General features: G+C 39.9%; 1 long non-coding RNA gene across 1 annotated transcript in view; it reads left to right on the top strand.

The window, feature by feature from the left end:
- The window catches only part of LOC110973217 (uncharacterized), an 87129-nt gene that overhangs the window by 41225 nt on the left and 31541 nt on the right, over nucleotides 1-14363 (top strand). The window contains exon 2 of the long non-coding RNA XR_002597442.2: nucleotides 1649-1712. This is a non-coding gene — a long non-coding RNA (uncharacterized LOC110973217). The remainder of the gene's footprint in view (nucleotides 1-1648; nucleotides 1713-14363) is intronic.

Here is a 14363-nt window from a genome sequence, read left to right on the forward strand (position 1 = left end):
TTAGGCACATTGAAACAGGATACAGATAAAACTGGCACATCATTGAAAATTATTTGACGGTCGTTTCCTTTCTAGAACCTATTGACCAATTTATTTCGCGTCTGATTTTAAATTGAAGAATATTGGCATTTCAGACGGACCAGTGGCAGCCAAAAATTTGTTTTGAAATTGAATTACAATTTCTACGTGTATTCCACACAAAAAACTGCCTCGAAGAAAAGTTCTGTTTCAAAAATTAATTTGAAAGAGCAATGTTTTACTACTTCCTTCTTACATTTTCCCTACTTGCCTCTCTCCTCCAAGGAGTATGAATGAGCATCTATGCGGGTGGGCGCAGTATCTTATGGACTGATTCTAGTACGGAGTTCATAGTTTGGGATCTAACAGATCTGGAGTTGGGCAACAGCGGCTGCTACTTATTTTGTGGCGGCTGCCAGATAATAAGTGGCGGCCACTACATTAAAAATCGATAGCACCCCATCCAATCGCTGTGTCTTGACAGAACGAGCATTCGAGAAAAAGCACGGCGGCTGTCAATGGACGTTGCGCGAAACAGTCGAAATCAGGGTCTGGGTGACAGACTTTTGACGTTGCATGGGGACACATGGGGGGGGGCAAATTTACCAGGAGAGGACAAATTTACCTTGGTAAATCTGTCCCCCTGACACTTTTACCAGGGTGCGCTCCGGGGCGCGCGTCAAGCTGAAGAATGTGCGTGTGAGTGTGGTAAACTGGATTAGCTTACAACTTTTGAACTGACCTGGTAGACCATTATCGTGGGCAGCATTGGACAAGTTCAGGGACAAATAAAAGTTAAGCAGTGGTTGATTTTGATAGGTGATCTATGCATGAAATGTTTACTGGGCACCGAACAAAATCGCCCAGTAGTTAAATTGTCCATATGATGGAATTTTCCCATTCCTAATTGCAAAGGATAGTTACGTGACCACAACTTCTGGGGTAACCGAAAGTACAGTGGTATGGGATTACAACTCGAAGACAAGAATTTCTTTTTACACCCAACCAACGACAAAATGTTATGAGTGGTATGGTGAGCACTAAACGAGGACTGCTGACGTCATAACCTGACACGGTACCCTGTTAATGTCAAACCAAAGACAGTGATTGTTTTACATGTGAGATTTGTTTGCCTTGGTCCACGAAATTATCTTTGTGACCTTTCAATGGCGCCATCATCCCCGAAGCCATCGATTGGACAATTTTTGAGAAGATCTGTTTCCTCTTTATCCGACTTCGATGTTGTCTATGCATATACTTCAGAGACGTTATCTTGCGCAGGTGACGAGACCAAAGCCGGAATCGATGTCGCTTAATCATGTTGTGTTTGTAACTAAAACAAACATGTCCTGTCAAGTAATAATTACACATATCATCTGTCATCAGTAAATGTAATTTTTTTCCCGTATTCTGGAGGGGATGAGAAAATGTTTCCGCAGGAAAGCTTTCAAATTAATTTTGAAATAGACGTTTTTGCAAGATTACATTGATTTCGCATTGAGAACGAATTCATTTTATTATCTGTGTCAGGGAACTCAGGAAAAACAGGGAAATATATCATAAACCAATAAATATCCAGTACAGCCCTATTGCAGCTTCGTGAAATAATCCAATTTTTTGGGGTCAACAGATCGGAAACTCTTGTACTTTTTGAAGATGAAGTATTGAGATAAGAAGAAATTCGAAGGACACGGGTGAGTAGCAAATCGTTTCCACCGCTTCTTTGCATGTAATCTAGCACAAATCTAATTTGTTAGTTTAGGCTACTGTAATATTTTGTATCATTTTATATATATAAGGCACCTCTCGGATTGTGCAATTTGTCCCAACGGAAAATGCTGTACTCAAATCGGTTCAAAAGTAGGTTTTGACCCAGCGCAAGCCGAATATTTATTGCCTGTATTTATTATGCCTATACGGACAACACCATTGAAGCCTCCATTATCGTGACAATAATTCTGTGAAACTGCACTTTATAAACATCGTGCAACCTTTCCGGAACTGCATTAGCGGACATCGCGGGGGTTATGGCGGTAGTGCATTCGAAATGAGCGGGACAGTTCGGTCGGTTTATATCCGAAGCTCAAAATTTGATTTAAGGCATGACCGTCTAGCGGTGACAGCGCGCGCTTCACTTCGAAGGACCGGCACTAATGCGCCGCTGAAGAGGGACCTTTGGACTCAGGTATATGAGAGGAGAAATCTTCATTTTGGAGCGATCAGTGTCATAAATCTGCCCTGCGCTTTGGCCAAGCATTCCTTTACAAGTTATGGGGGTATGTGAAGTAGTCAACAGGGTATTAAGAAGAAAAGATGAGCTTCAGGGAAAATGTAGAGTCTTTCGATAAAAGTTTGCAAACATGTGGGTGGTCGGCTCAAATCTCTGAAGTAGGCAGAAATTGTAGCAGGTGGTATGATGTATTATTTACATTTTGAATGAGTTATCATGACGCTGAAAAAAACTGAATGAAAATAGACGGGAACGGGCAAAATTGAATACATACAAAAATCGAGGCGGAAATTAGACATTTCAATCGAGCAATCACTGCTCTGGTGTCGCATGCTTTTAGAAGTATAAACCTCCGAATCCACATGTTGACCTTTTCAGGCGGTCCACATTGTGAATGTGAGATGAAAGCGAAAAAAAAAATGTAAATACGTTCAGCTGATGTAGTTAAACGTGGCAGCGTCACGTATGAAAATACTGAAATGACATTTGGAAAGCTTTTGCAATTCGGAGTATCTATGGAAAACTGACTGTCGGTTGCAACTGGATCTTGTTCTAAAAGGTAGCATCAATACCTGAGCTAAGCCTTCAGAATGCATAATGTAACCCTACCACACGATGATGACAAAGTTCCTGCCAACGGAAATGCCACCTCTCGCTTGTTCACAAGGCCGTTATATACTTACGAAAGCACCCCGCTTGATGAGGTGACATGAATAACCCAGGTTGTGTAGATACTCTGTGGAAAGTGTTTTGATTCAAGGAGTTGAAACGGGAGCGCTGAATTAATGCAAGCACTTCCATTTCGTCGCAATCATACTGTTGAAAGTTGGTGCATATACTATACAAATTAATTGCATACAGACACGTAGGAAAAGGATTCTACCGGGGGGGGGGGCAGAAAAAGAAAATCTCTCTGTGTAGAGTCCACTACTGCATGAGATCGTGAGCGCTTAGCGCGAAGCCTTTACGGCATAGGTCCTGGGCCCGTTTAAGGGCCCCGAAAAAATTGTGCATAGTTTGATGCTCTGGAAGGCATGATGAGTCTCACAGTGACTAAAACGCATTTTGAGAAATAGATATTATGAAATATTTTGAAATCATTTTTTAAAATCAAAATCCATGTTTAAGGATGATCTTAAAATGAAGTTAAGTTTTGTACTTAAATAATTAAGATTTGATGGAATAATTAAATATTCAAGAATGAGAAATCTTAAGATGCACATAATGAAGGTGCTGTTTTGTAAACTCGTAACAGTAAAAGCTTCAAACAGCAGCATTAAAAATAAACAAAATCAAAAGCCCAAATTTTGTGGAAGAAAATTGTGGTCATCTCAGAATAAGTATTGGCAAGTCTAAACACTCATTAGTAGTGGAGCTTTCCTTATAAGAAAAGAAAAAAATCCTTTAACTTTTTGCGCACAAACCAACCACGATGTTGAAGCTTTGCCTTTGATAACATTACAAACTTGCTCATAAGCTATGGGTATGTTTTATAAAGGGGTCAGCAATTAACATTAAAATGTGTACCCGAGACAAAAAAATGCAAAAAACAGAGAAACGAAGAAATAAAAAAAAAAACAAATATAAAAAAGGATTTAGAAATTTGAATTTGGTGGTATGTGCGATCGTTGACTTAAAAACAATTTAGACCGGTGAACGTGGCCCGCCAAGGAAAGGTGCCATTGAATTTGAAAACTCTCGATCATACAGCATCGCTGGGAATGAAATATGCGTTTAATTTTCAAAGTTTAAATAACGATTACTGTTATGAGAGGCATTTGCACAAAACGTTGTCTGTGAACTTTGAGCTGTGTAGGATCTGTCATTCCGAAGAAATCTTGGGGGAAAATTGAAATAATCCCGACGATGCCATGTGATCGAAAGCTTTTCAAGGGCACCTTTCCACGGCGGATTACACCTCGTCAATGATCTGGAGCTGGCCAAGTTTATCCAAAAGGTAAACAGGATCAGTAATCACCCTGGTCTGAAAAAATCCTTTGAAAATAACTTTTGGCGTTTCACGCCTGAAACTGAATGTTCTTTCATCTTTGGATTTTAGACAGCAGTTCTTTAGACTTTAGTGCAGTCCGCCAAAGTGGCCAACTTTTACGTTCACTTGACTTTCCCCACACAGCGTTGTTAAACTTCTTTCTTGTTAAGCCTATAAATTGGTACTATTATCTTCATGATGCATGGTGTTGATCCTTTGTAAACAGTTTCAGTGTTATGAAATTTCATTCGAAATCCTCCATTTGGCGGCTTCCGGAAATTGGGCTCAAAATTAGCTGAGTGTTACCTAACGTAATGCACTTGAAAATATGTCATAGAAAATCCCTCATAAACATGTACAAAATCCTTTGAAGTTGATATCATTCTGGTAAAACATAATTACTTCCACTCAAATATGCATCCACAAGTTTGTTAGAAAATTCTCTTCCCATTGTTGGGACATTTTAAAAGAGTTCATGTCGCACGTCGGAAGAAATTGAAAAATCGGGCGAAAATAAAATTTCATCCAAACTTTGTAGCAGGTACGATAAATCGAGATTTATGAATCAGAATGTGAAGGAGATTGAAAAATTAATTGTGAAATTTGAGCTCAAAATATTGCTCCCTTAAGACAAGAAGCGAAAAATTGAAGTGTGCCACGTTCGGGGAGCACCACTTTTGTGTCCCTTCATGGGTACATCAAATTGATAAAATTCTTGATCCGCGCTCGTTACTTCGTCACATGTATCGTTCAAAGTTTGCTTATTTTATGGTGTCATTTTGGTTACCGCAATGTAAAGAGTTGTGAGGCGTAACATCTATATGTTAAAGATATAAAAAGCTTACTATACCTGGTCCCCTGTCTTACAATAGAGATGTCATAAAGGGGACCAGTCAACAATCCTTTTATTTGTACCGCACGATCCTCGCTAGCATCATGTCATGCGCTGCGGGAAACAATATGGATATTTCGTAGATCCTGATTGAAAATGAATATATTAAAATTTCCATTTTTCCAATGTGATTTGAGTAAAATTATCACACTCTGCTAAGTAACAACTACTATCCACATTCGAGAATGAAAATTACACACCTTTTTTACAGGAGCCCTCCCCCATGCACTGTATTTTCAGGGGGCCAGTGCCTCCGGCCCCCCTCCCCGCTGTCCCTACATGCCTGGTATGTGACATCGACAAAATGTGTCGCACTTCAACCCCCTCTAAATTGGACAAAGGGATGAATTTAGTTCTTCTGGTGGATAATCTTACTTATGCTTAATTTATATTTAATAATCTGACTGTTCTTTATGTTGCTATGTGTTAGGCGTATGTTGTTTTTAATTTGTTTTAACGAAATAGCATTTGACTAAGAAAGTGTGGAATTGAACGTTGTCGCCCCTAATCGCACTTGAATAGCGATTAAAGCTACCCGGCGGTGCTGCACTACCAAATGATGCTGCACAGCTTTCCGCAGACAAGCATAAGACGTTCCTATTCGTGATGTGACTGTCATGGAAGTCTATTTTCAAAAAAGTAGGGTATCAGGGAAATAATGTATTTATTTCTGTAACTCTATCCAGAAAAAGAACATGAAAATGAAACAATACCAAGGAGTTTTTTTCAAAAATAATTACAAAACTGTGGTCAAGCTGAACTGTTTTGCGCTGTCAACGCATGGATAATTTGGCTTGATCAACAGCCTGCACGTTGGCAGAGTGGTACCGTAACGGCTCATTGTGATGGTAATACGGCGACAGGTTTTCAACGATACGCTACTACTAGCGAATGGAAAGATCGATGCAGTCAAGGATTGGCCCACAATGATGCTAATATTCCAGGAATATGATAATAACTGTATTGTTCACCGTAACACAAGGTTGCCTTCGCTGTGTACGATTTACTAGTATTTTGTATCATCCTAGGCGAAGAATGCATTTTCCCCATAAGTAATTGAGTTCTACGTGTTCACCCGCCAGTTTTATGTACTTTTCATCTGTTGAGGTTGGACGTGTATTTGCTTCTTCAACAGAACCGAAACGAGAGTTTTTTTTCTATCAAGTGCATTTTGTGTGGCTCTGCATGAGGAGAGAAGAAACATACGTGTAATGCCTTTAGTTTTCGTAGTTAAAATGGGATTTGGCAAATGGGCAGATGAAGATACGTTTTCTAAAGCGTTTGTCTTTTTTCATCTGAAAAGAATCCTCACTCCTGCCAATGAAAGATGGCGGCACCATCGCTTAGGTTCTTGCACTTTCAATTCCTAATTAAATAATGCGACAGTTCGGGGGGGGGGGGAAACTGCCTCCCTTCCCGTTGGATTTGCCCCGGCAGTATCTCAATTTAAGGACGAAAATTAAAAGCAAAACTAAATTTTAATAATTCGTTTTCTATAAATCATTTTGCGCATGACCGAAACCAAAGCAAGACCACCTGTTCAAACATTTCAAATATTAATTTGTGCTTAATGTCTTTTGTGTGCATGATTGTGCCAAGAAGTGAAGTCAATTTGCTTTCTCGCGGGCATATCGGAAGTACATCTTGACCAACACATGTCAGCTGTTTATTGTTTGTTGTGGTCAGTGTAGTGTTAGCAGTAATTATTAACTTATGAAATGACAAATTTGGTCGGCTTGCCCATGGAAACACCACCTGTTGGGCAGTACTTTTAATTCAAATCATGAGTTTGTTTACATCAAGGCCGGGATATGTCTTCCCTGAATTACGATTCGTTTATGTGGAACAACCAGCCCAGGGATAATGATGGAAAATCGTGCCTTTCGCGATGGCCCATGAAGTTGATTCAATTAGTTTTGGTTATTTTTGTCATTCAAACAAATGCATTCCTGAAAATCTGCAAGCCTTATCATCGACCAGTGACATCTGCCAGTGATATTGATTAAATTTGGAATTATCGCATAATGAAAAACAGCGCCTGAAATTCGGCGCTTATTCATTCCATCCAATCTGAAAGCCTGTCATCAAAGAGTACCACATCTGCCACTGATACTGATTTGAATTAAAATGAATGCTTTACGAAAAGAGCTCCGGGAACTAAGCGCTCACTATTCAAGCTAGAGCCGAATTTACTGATTGTCATCATCATATTTAAAGTGTTCTGCCCCTAACAGGCAGGTTCTATCTCGGAAATGCTGTTTGCCCACTCTCTCTGCCCTGCTTAAGCGTCTTCAGCTCTTGATAGTCTCTGTCAGCCTCGAGGCCATCCAGCAAAAACTTTCCTTCCTTACTTCTTTGTGTCTTTTCTTCAAATCTTCCTTCCATCATCGCCTCTCTCAGCAACCCTTCACCTCGCAAAATGTGTCCCTATCAATTTTTCCTCCATCTCAATGGTTTTATCAACTTCTTGTTGAATTTCTACACCGCTTTTGTGCTCCCTCCCTCGTATCTTATAACATCCTTCTGCAAATACACATCTCAAAGCTTTCGGGTAGATTATAGATTCTTCTCAGTTACTCTGATTGTCAATGTTTGATCCTCATGTTGACACACTCCAAATTAAACTTCACAGATCTTTCCTCAGGACTTATTTCATCTTGCTGGTCAATATCGCCCCTTCTATTTTAAGTTTGCCCATTGATGTTCGTTTTATTAATTCAGTGCCGTTCTTTCACTAGTTTATATACAATGAACTGTTGGATTTTGGGGGTTTCTAACGGTTACTTACTGACTATTAGCTTCTTCTCCCCGGAGTCTCGTTCGGTATAGCTTTTTGTTCATTTTCACATCATATTTCTCCACAACTCTTCAGTCATTCTTTTAATCTTCCCTCTGGCTGTACCTACACTGCAAAAAACTGAAGTGTTAAATTGGCGATAATTTAACACCCTTGGTGTTATCGCAGGCCCTCACCTATTCTGGTTTAGTCCTCTGGTAACACCGTGGATATTAAATTGACACCAGAGTCTTTTCAGTGCAATTACTTGATCACATAGCAAACCAGTTTCATTTTATCTATTATCCCGTTATCAATCTTTAACCAATCAAAGGTGAAGATCCTTCCATCGGTTCTATATAAATGTGAAATAACAAATGTGACAATAAATTTCTTTGCCTCACGCCTCTCTCTATTTTACCTGACCTACATCTTTCGCAGTTTTCTTTGCAGCATGGTGCATATATTTAATCAGTCATCGACCTTTCCAATTAACGTACATTTTCTTCAAGATTTCTATCAACTTTACCCACTACTTCCGATTCAACTCTTCCTCTAAATCTTAAAAGCATACGAACAGTTCTCTGTCTAGCTCTTATGTTCCCGCAGCCTAACCTAAAACCAAACTGGGCTTTACCTACATCCGCGTTGCTCGATATTTTTAATATCCTAGCCTTTCTTTCCTTTGCAAATGTGATCATTATTAACTTTGTAAAGTTTCCTGTCCATTCGCCACTTCCTCAGATATACCCCACAAGGCTTTATACATGTACACTGTAGCGCCTTTGAAATAAACGTTACCCTCGGGACCAGTAGCTTTTCCGCTCCTGTTATCTTTCAAAACCGTCTCTATCACTGATTCTATCACTGATTCTCTTAATGCGAGGTCCAACATCATCTCATCCATTTCGATTTTTCTCCAGTTACAACATCTAGTATCTTTGGTTAATTCCCTTTGTCATGTAATTCCTCAACATCCTCCACATTCTTGGATTTTCAGTTTGCTTTCATTCTTGTCCTCAACTTCTTTCTTCTGTATACATTTGCCTCGCATTACCTAAAATCAATTCCTTTTTTTCTTCATTCTCTACATTCCTGATGGATTTGTTATCCGTCAAAGTTTCTCACTTTCACCATTTCCTGTCGCAATCCATTGTTCAGTTTCCTATATCTTCTTGTATTTTACATCTTCCTGTCATTTATCAAGAGTCTCATTAGGCACCCATGCCTTTCTACCCTTTTTTAAAGCAAAGTCAACTTCATTGACACTTGCCTTATGAAAGTCCATTAAGTCTATTCCTCCTTTTAGTTTGAGTGATAATGATTCTTAAATTGTCTGGTTTGCGACTTTCTCCTCCTTCACCGGTTCTGCCTATGTATTTTTGTCTGCATCCTTCTTTTGAATCATCCACATTTCATTTCTTCTGTTCATGGTGTTCTTCAGTGTCTTTAGTTTAACTGAGTTCGTCATCAGTACTTAACTATCAGACTTTGCATTTCGGCCAGGATAGGCTTTAACTTCTTTAAAACATTTTGCCATGTCATTTCCATGTGCATCTCTATCTTATATGCTTTGTTCCTATTCCCAAATAAGCAGATCCAAGTAATCTTTGTGTTTGACAATTTAGGGAAAGTAGGGAAAAATTGTCTGCCCAAAGCTCTGTTAGTTACTAACATGGAAACAAACAGGCTGTGGAATTTGTTCAAATTGTTCATACTTATCTTGGTACCATTTTTCTGTTTACTGCTAATTAGACCGCCTAATCCTGAAACAGGTGGGTCACCTTCTGAAACCATGTGCTGCCAATCTCCAGTTTCGTCTTTGTACAGATCTCACCCAGCTTTTTTTCTTTCTTTTCTCTTTTCTCGAGTCCATACAACCTTCACCCACCACTCTGTCCGAGTCTCCCCGTTTATGACTGTGCTTGCCTTTTCTGCCTAATCATCTCCTTCTTCATCTTCTGGATGGTCACTTGTAGGCATGTTTACCACAACTAACATTGCATATTGTTTTTCTGTTCAGCCAGATCCGCATAAAATTCCATTTTCACAAACGCGAGGTAATAAAATTCTGCGCGGTCACAAAATGTACAGCGCATGGTTTTTCTACCAGGTTATTAGATTCAGAGCGAAAAACCGCGCGACCACCCGATAAACCGCTGTTTTTAGAAACTGAAGTAATTTATCCAAAGGTACCACGCTGAGACTCTGGGTTATGGCCAATCAGTTTACTCGTTGGGCATGACGTCATGGTCTGGCTACTATGCCATTGTTGTTTTACACGTTTCTTTACAACAAACACCGATCAAGTTTGTGCTTCTGTGTTAACGTGACGTATTGCGCAGCATTATCGCTTTCTCTTACCGCATTTTAGTGCCGCGCACGTGAGTAAATGAGCCTCAATCCACTGCCAGATACACACGCGCGCAGAACTCTCAACTGTTTTGCGAAACCCGTTATTGAAAACAGCTGCACAACCCTCATCTCCCCGGTCTACCCCCGAATAGAACTATTAATACTTTTTCCATCTACAAAATCACCACTCTTGCACCCCCTCCATTTTTCCGACGGTACAAGGACAATTTCCAATCTTTCCCACCATTTTCCTATCTTTACATATTTTTAACATTTGTTTCGAGTAAGGATTTCGCTGGGCAACGACCGCTGACAGTCTATTACTTACTCTGCCGAGTGTGACAATAACTATCTCTCGATGGTCGACCTCGGTTGCATAAGTATAAGGACCTATTTACGCAGAAACGTTGAACGAGGTCAGAACTCCGTAAAGCACGAGATATTAACCACAAACGGTTTCGTAAGTGAGACTATATAAACCGAGAGCGAAAAACACCACGCGATAAGGCGATTTAAAGTAACAAGAGTAGTGATTGAAAGCATGAGCGAGTTTTCGAAGATCGCATCTAAACAGCACTCCTTGTCAATCAGCGGTCTTGCACTAACTGGCATGGTTGAACATACTTTCGTCGCTATCTTGATAATTCCTGGTGGGGATGCTATTGTCATTATGGAATGTCAATAATTTGCATACTGAGCGGGTTTCCACCTGATATGTAAATGTGAATATTGCCTATATTTGACATTCCATTTTCTAACATCACCTGCCTTCACTGCTTGTTTGTTTAGATGGCCCTTAAATATGCAGCATTTTCATTATGCTTTCTCTTTGATCACTGCAGGCCTCGCCAACTAGGTCTTGCTCCAAATAGCTAGACTAATTCGAGAAGACACCGTAACTGCGGTGGCACCAGGCTCAACCGCGTATTCCGTTCAGCTGGATGCACACGTGCATTTGGCAAATCACGACAACCTGGCTTGGTCTTTTTCTTCTCCTCGTTCGGTTTTTTGCTTTTTCCTGTTTATTATTGAACACCAGTTCAGTATATTGGGTCGCTCCTATGAGTTGAGCAAGATAATTAGTGACTTGAAGTTAATTGGCAAAAGACGAGACTAATGTTTAGCAAGAAAGCAAATTGTAACAGCGTGATTAATAGCAGCCAACCAAGGCTGCCTGCGAGACACGTGAAGCACGCGTAATAATGCCCATCGGCTTAACTAGTATGCTTTTAATGTTTCAAAATTCAAACAGAAGGGCCAATCAGACACGTCAAATGCAAGCTAGCTGCCGGTCCCTTTATTTATTGATAATTGGGACGGGGACCAGTGAAACGATTGCCCACCCACGAAACAGATCCATCTGAGAATCCGCCATTTGTCACACCGCTACTCATGCATATGATTCTGCCGTATTTTCACTTCCATCAGGAATATTCATCTTTATACAATTTCGAATCTATAGAAGAAAGTCAAATGGGTGATCGTAGGAATTGGTAAATGTCAAAAATAGCAAAAAATAATATTGTATGAACGGTAGCGTAGGCCTGTAACTCAGTGTGAAGGAAGAGAATGGAAACTAAATCGGATGTCTTAGTACATCCTTCATTGCGGCCGTGTAGCAAAACACGACTTTTGGATGTAGGAACATGACTACAGCTCTTTCCCCGCCAACAAGATAGGATTGGTGGTGGGAAGTCACTTTCTGTCGTTCCCTGCCCGTGTAATGCAGCACCTGCTAGACGGCCGACCGGCAACTAATGGAGGACAATTAATGGACTAGGTGATCTGTCATTTCGGCTGACGCACTTTGCGTCCTTAATGAACTCAGTGGAAATGCCAGCTTTAAGTCGTTCCTTTTTGGTTCTCGTGACCCATCTTGCTGGGTGGATCGATGGGGAGCATGTAGTCCTTGCCCCGGGGCGCCATGCCGACCGGAGGGTAAATATTTGCAACCTCTCTGAAAATGAGAATAAAACGAAAACATAAATTCGCCAGAAGACAACACGTCAGAGAATAAATGTTTGCACCTGTCATTTTGCTGGACAGTGTTCTCGACGCAAGTTTTGTAACAGGTTTTGGGACAAAATTTGAAGCAACATTGGACAGACTCATGGTGTCGCGAGATTCTTCACGTCGAAGTATTGAAAATTCAGACGTTATATGTATATTCTTATAATATGATAATATAGTTGAGAGGAGCAGTCTTCGGTTACAATCCCGATATTTGCAGGGCATACTTAATTTCTCCATGAAATAAATCTGAAATTTTAAAGCGGGGCATAATATTCGTTTTCTTTCGTTTGCCTATTTTCAGTCAATCGAAAAACTTGCTTAACCAGAGAATTTGATAAATCAGCCCTACATTTTCTTTGTACAATACATGAACTTTAAAAACATTAATATCCTGTACGAAGTTTTTGGCTTTAATGTTATCCACGGAGTGTGCGGGTGTGTAACGGATATTCAGCTTTTAAACAAACACTCCTTATTTGTTTATCAAAGACTGCAAATAAAAACATAATCTTAAATACCGAGCCAGTTACAAAGATGAAAAATAAACTGAGGAAATCACTCCATTCCCAACCGAACTCCTCTCGTGCTCCCGCGAGAAATTCTATACTTTAAACTCAAATATCATGAATGACGATATTGGCAACGCACATCTTTGTATTCTGAAAGGAAAAGAAACCGTCACGAGAAAAGCCTTAAAATCCAATATTTTCCAAATTGGAATAATACAGGTCAATTACACAAAACTGCTGTAAGATTTCCTTTCACTTATAATGGTCCGACGACAACAACAACACACAAGCAACGCAGTCATGTAAAGGAATCTGTGCCATCTTTTATTTCTACCGCAATATTTGATCAGAGAAACCCTACCCCCAATCTTAGAGGAAACCAATCCCTTCCGCGACGTGAGTATTGAATGTCTCCCTTTTTCATTTTTCTCACCCTTCTCAATTCATTCGCCAAGCAGTGATGTCCAAGTTGATTCCTGCCCTATGCCAGAAAAGAAGCAGAAATATCCAATTTCGAGGAGGTGTATAAATTGGATATTCGGGTTTGTGTTTCGCACTGTCACGGCAAATGTAGGAGAAACTTCGGTGTTTTTATTGCAGGTCACAAAACAGCACTGTGTATCGATTTACAGCTAGAGCATGTAATATTATTCCTTTCCCTCGACATTTTAAGAAAAAGATCAGGAGAAGGTTAAAGCGTTTCCCGCTGGCAAAGGAAAACAATTTTCTGAGAATAAACTTGACTTCAGGTTTTAACGCTGATTTGCTTCGTGGAAAATTAAGGCCGTCCAAAAGACGTTAGAATCTCCTTATGAAAGGTGATCTTACGATCAACAGACCATGACAACGTTCATCGTTTACTGCTACCCTGGAAGGATTATTGAACTAGCTTCTGGCATAACAGAAACCGACTATGCTCATGATTGTTAGAAACGATTGATGAACGATATTGCATCCAGTGAAATAAAACAAATGGATCAGAAACGTTGCTGGTTTGCTACCAACCAGTTTATTGCTGTGACAAGCTTAATGATAACACAAATGTTCTTTATAATAGTTCTCGGAAATTGAATGATATGGTAATTGCTAGTTTATTTGACAGAGATGGATTTATCCAATTATGCCGCCCTAAAGTGAGGACATGCGTTGCCAAACGACAGGAATATTTTTTGGCGATAACAAACTCACCATTTTGTCCCTGATAGTCCCCATAATTGTTGAAAGCAAAGGATTTGTCTGTCCAGACTTGTAATGTGCCAATTCTAATTAACATACTGACAGGCAAATTCACTTACAGTACCGTAACAAAATCTGATTGGCAATAATAAAATTCACAAATACCTTTTTCAAGAATAGACTTACTAAACTTTTGCTTCAAAATTTGACGAAAAAACATCAGCGGAGCCTCAGTGATTCTGGAGCTGCAGCCGCAGTTTTGTGCCCCCAAAAATTCAGAGCAACATAGACAAATTTGATTAACTCTCAAGCAATCTCCTGGAAACGAACAGAACCTATGCGAAACGAAACTGTATTTACAGAGCCAACGCTCTGTGACAAAGGAGTTTCCACTGTGTACTTGC

Source organism: Acanthaster planci, linkage group LG02, assembly GCF_054643075.1.
Source record: "Acanthaster planci isolate LZ-2023a linkage group LG02, COTS_SCS, whole genome shotgun sequence".
Classification (NCBI taxonomy): Eukaryota; Metazoa; Echinodermata; class Asteroidea; order Valvatida; family Acanthasteridae; genus Acanthaster; species Acanthaster planci.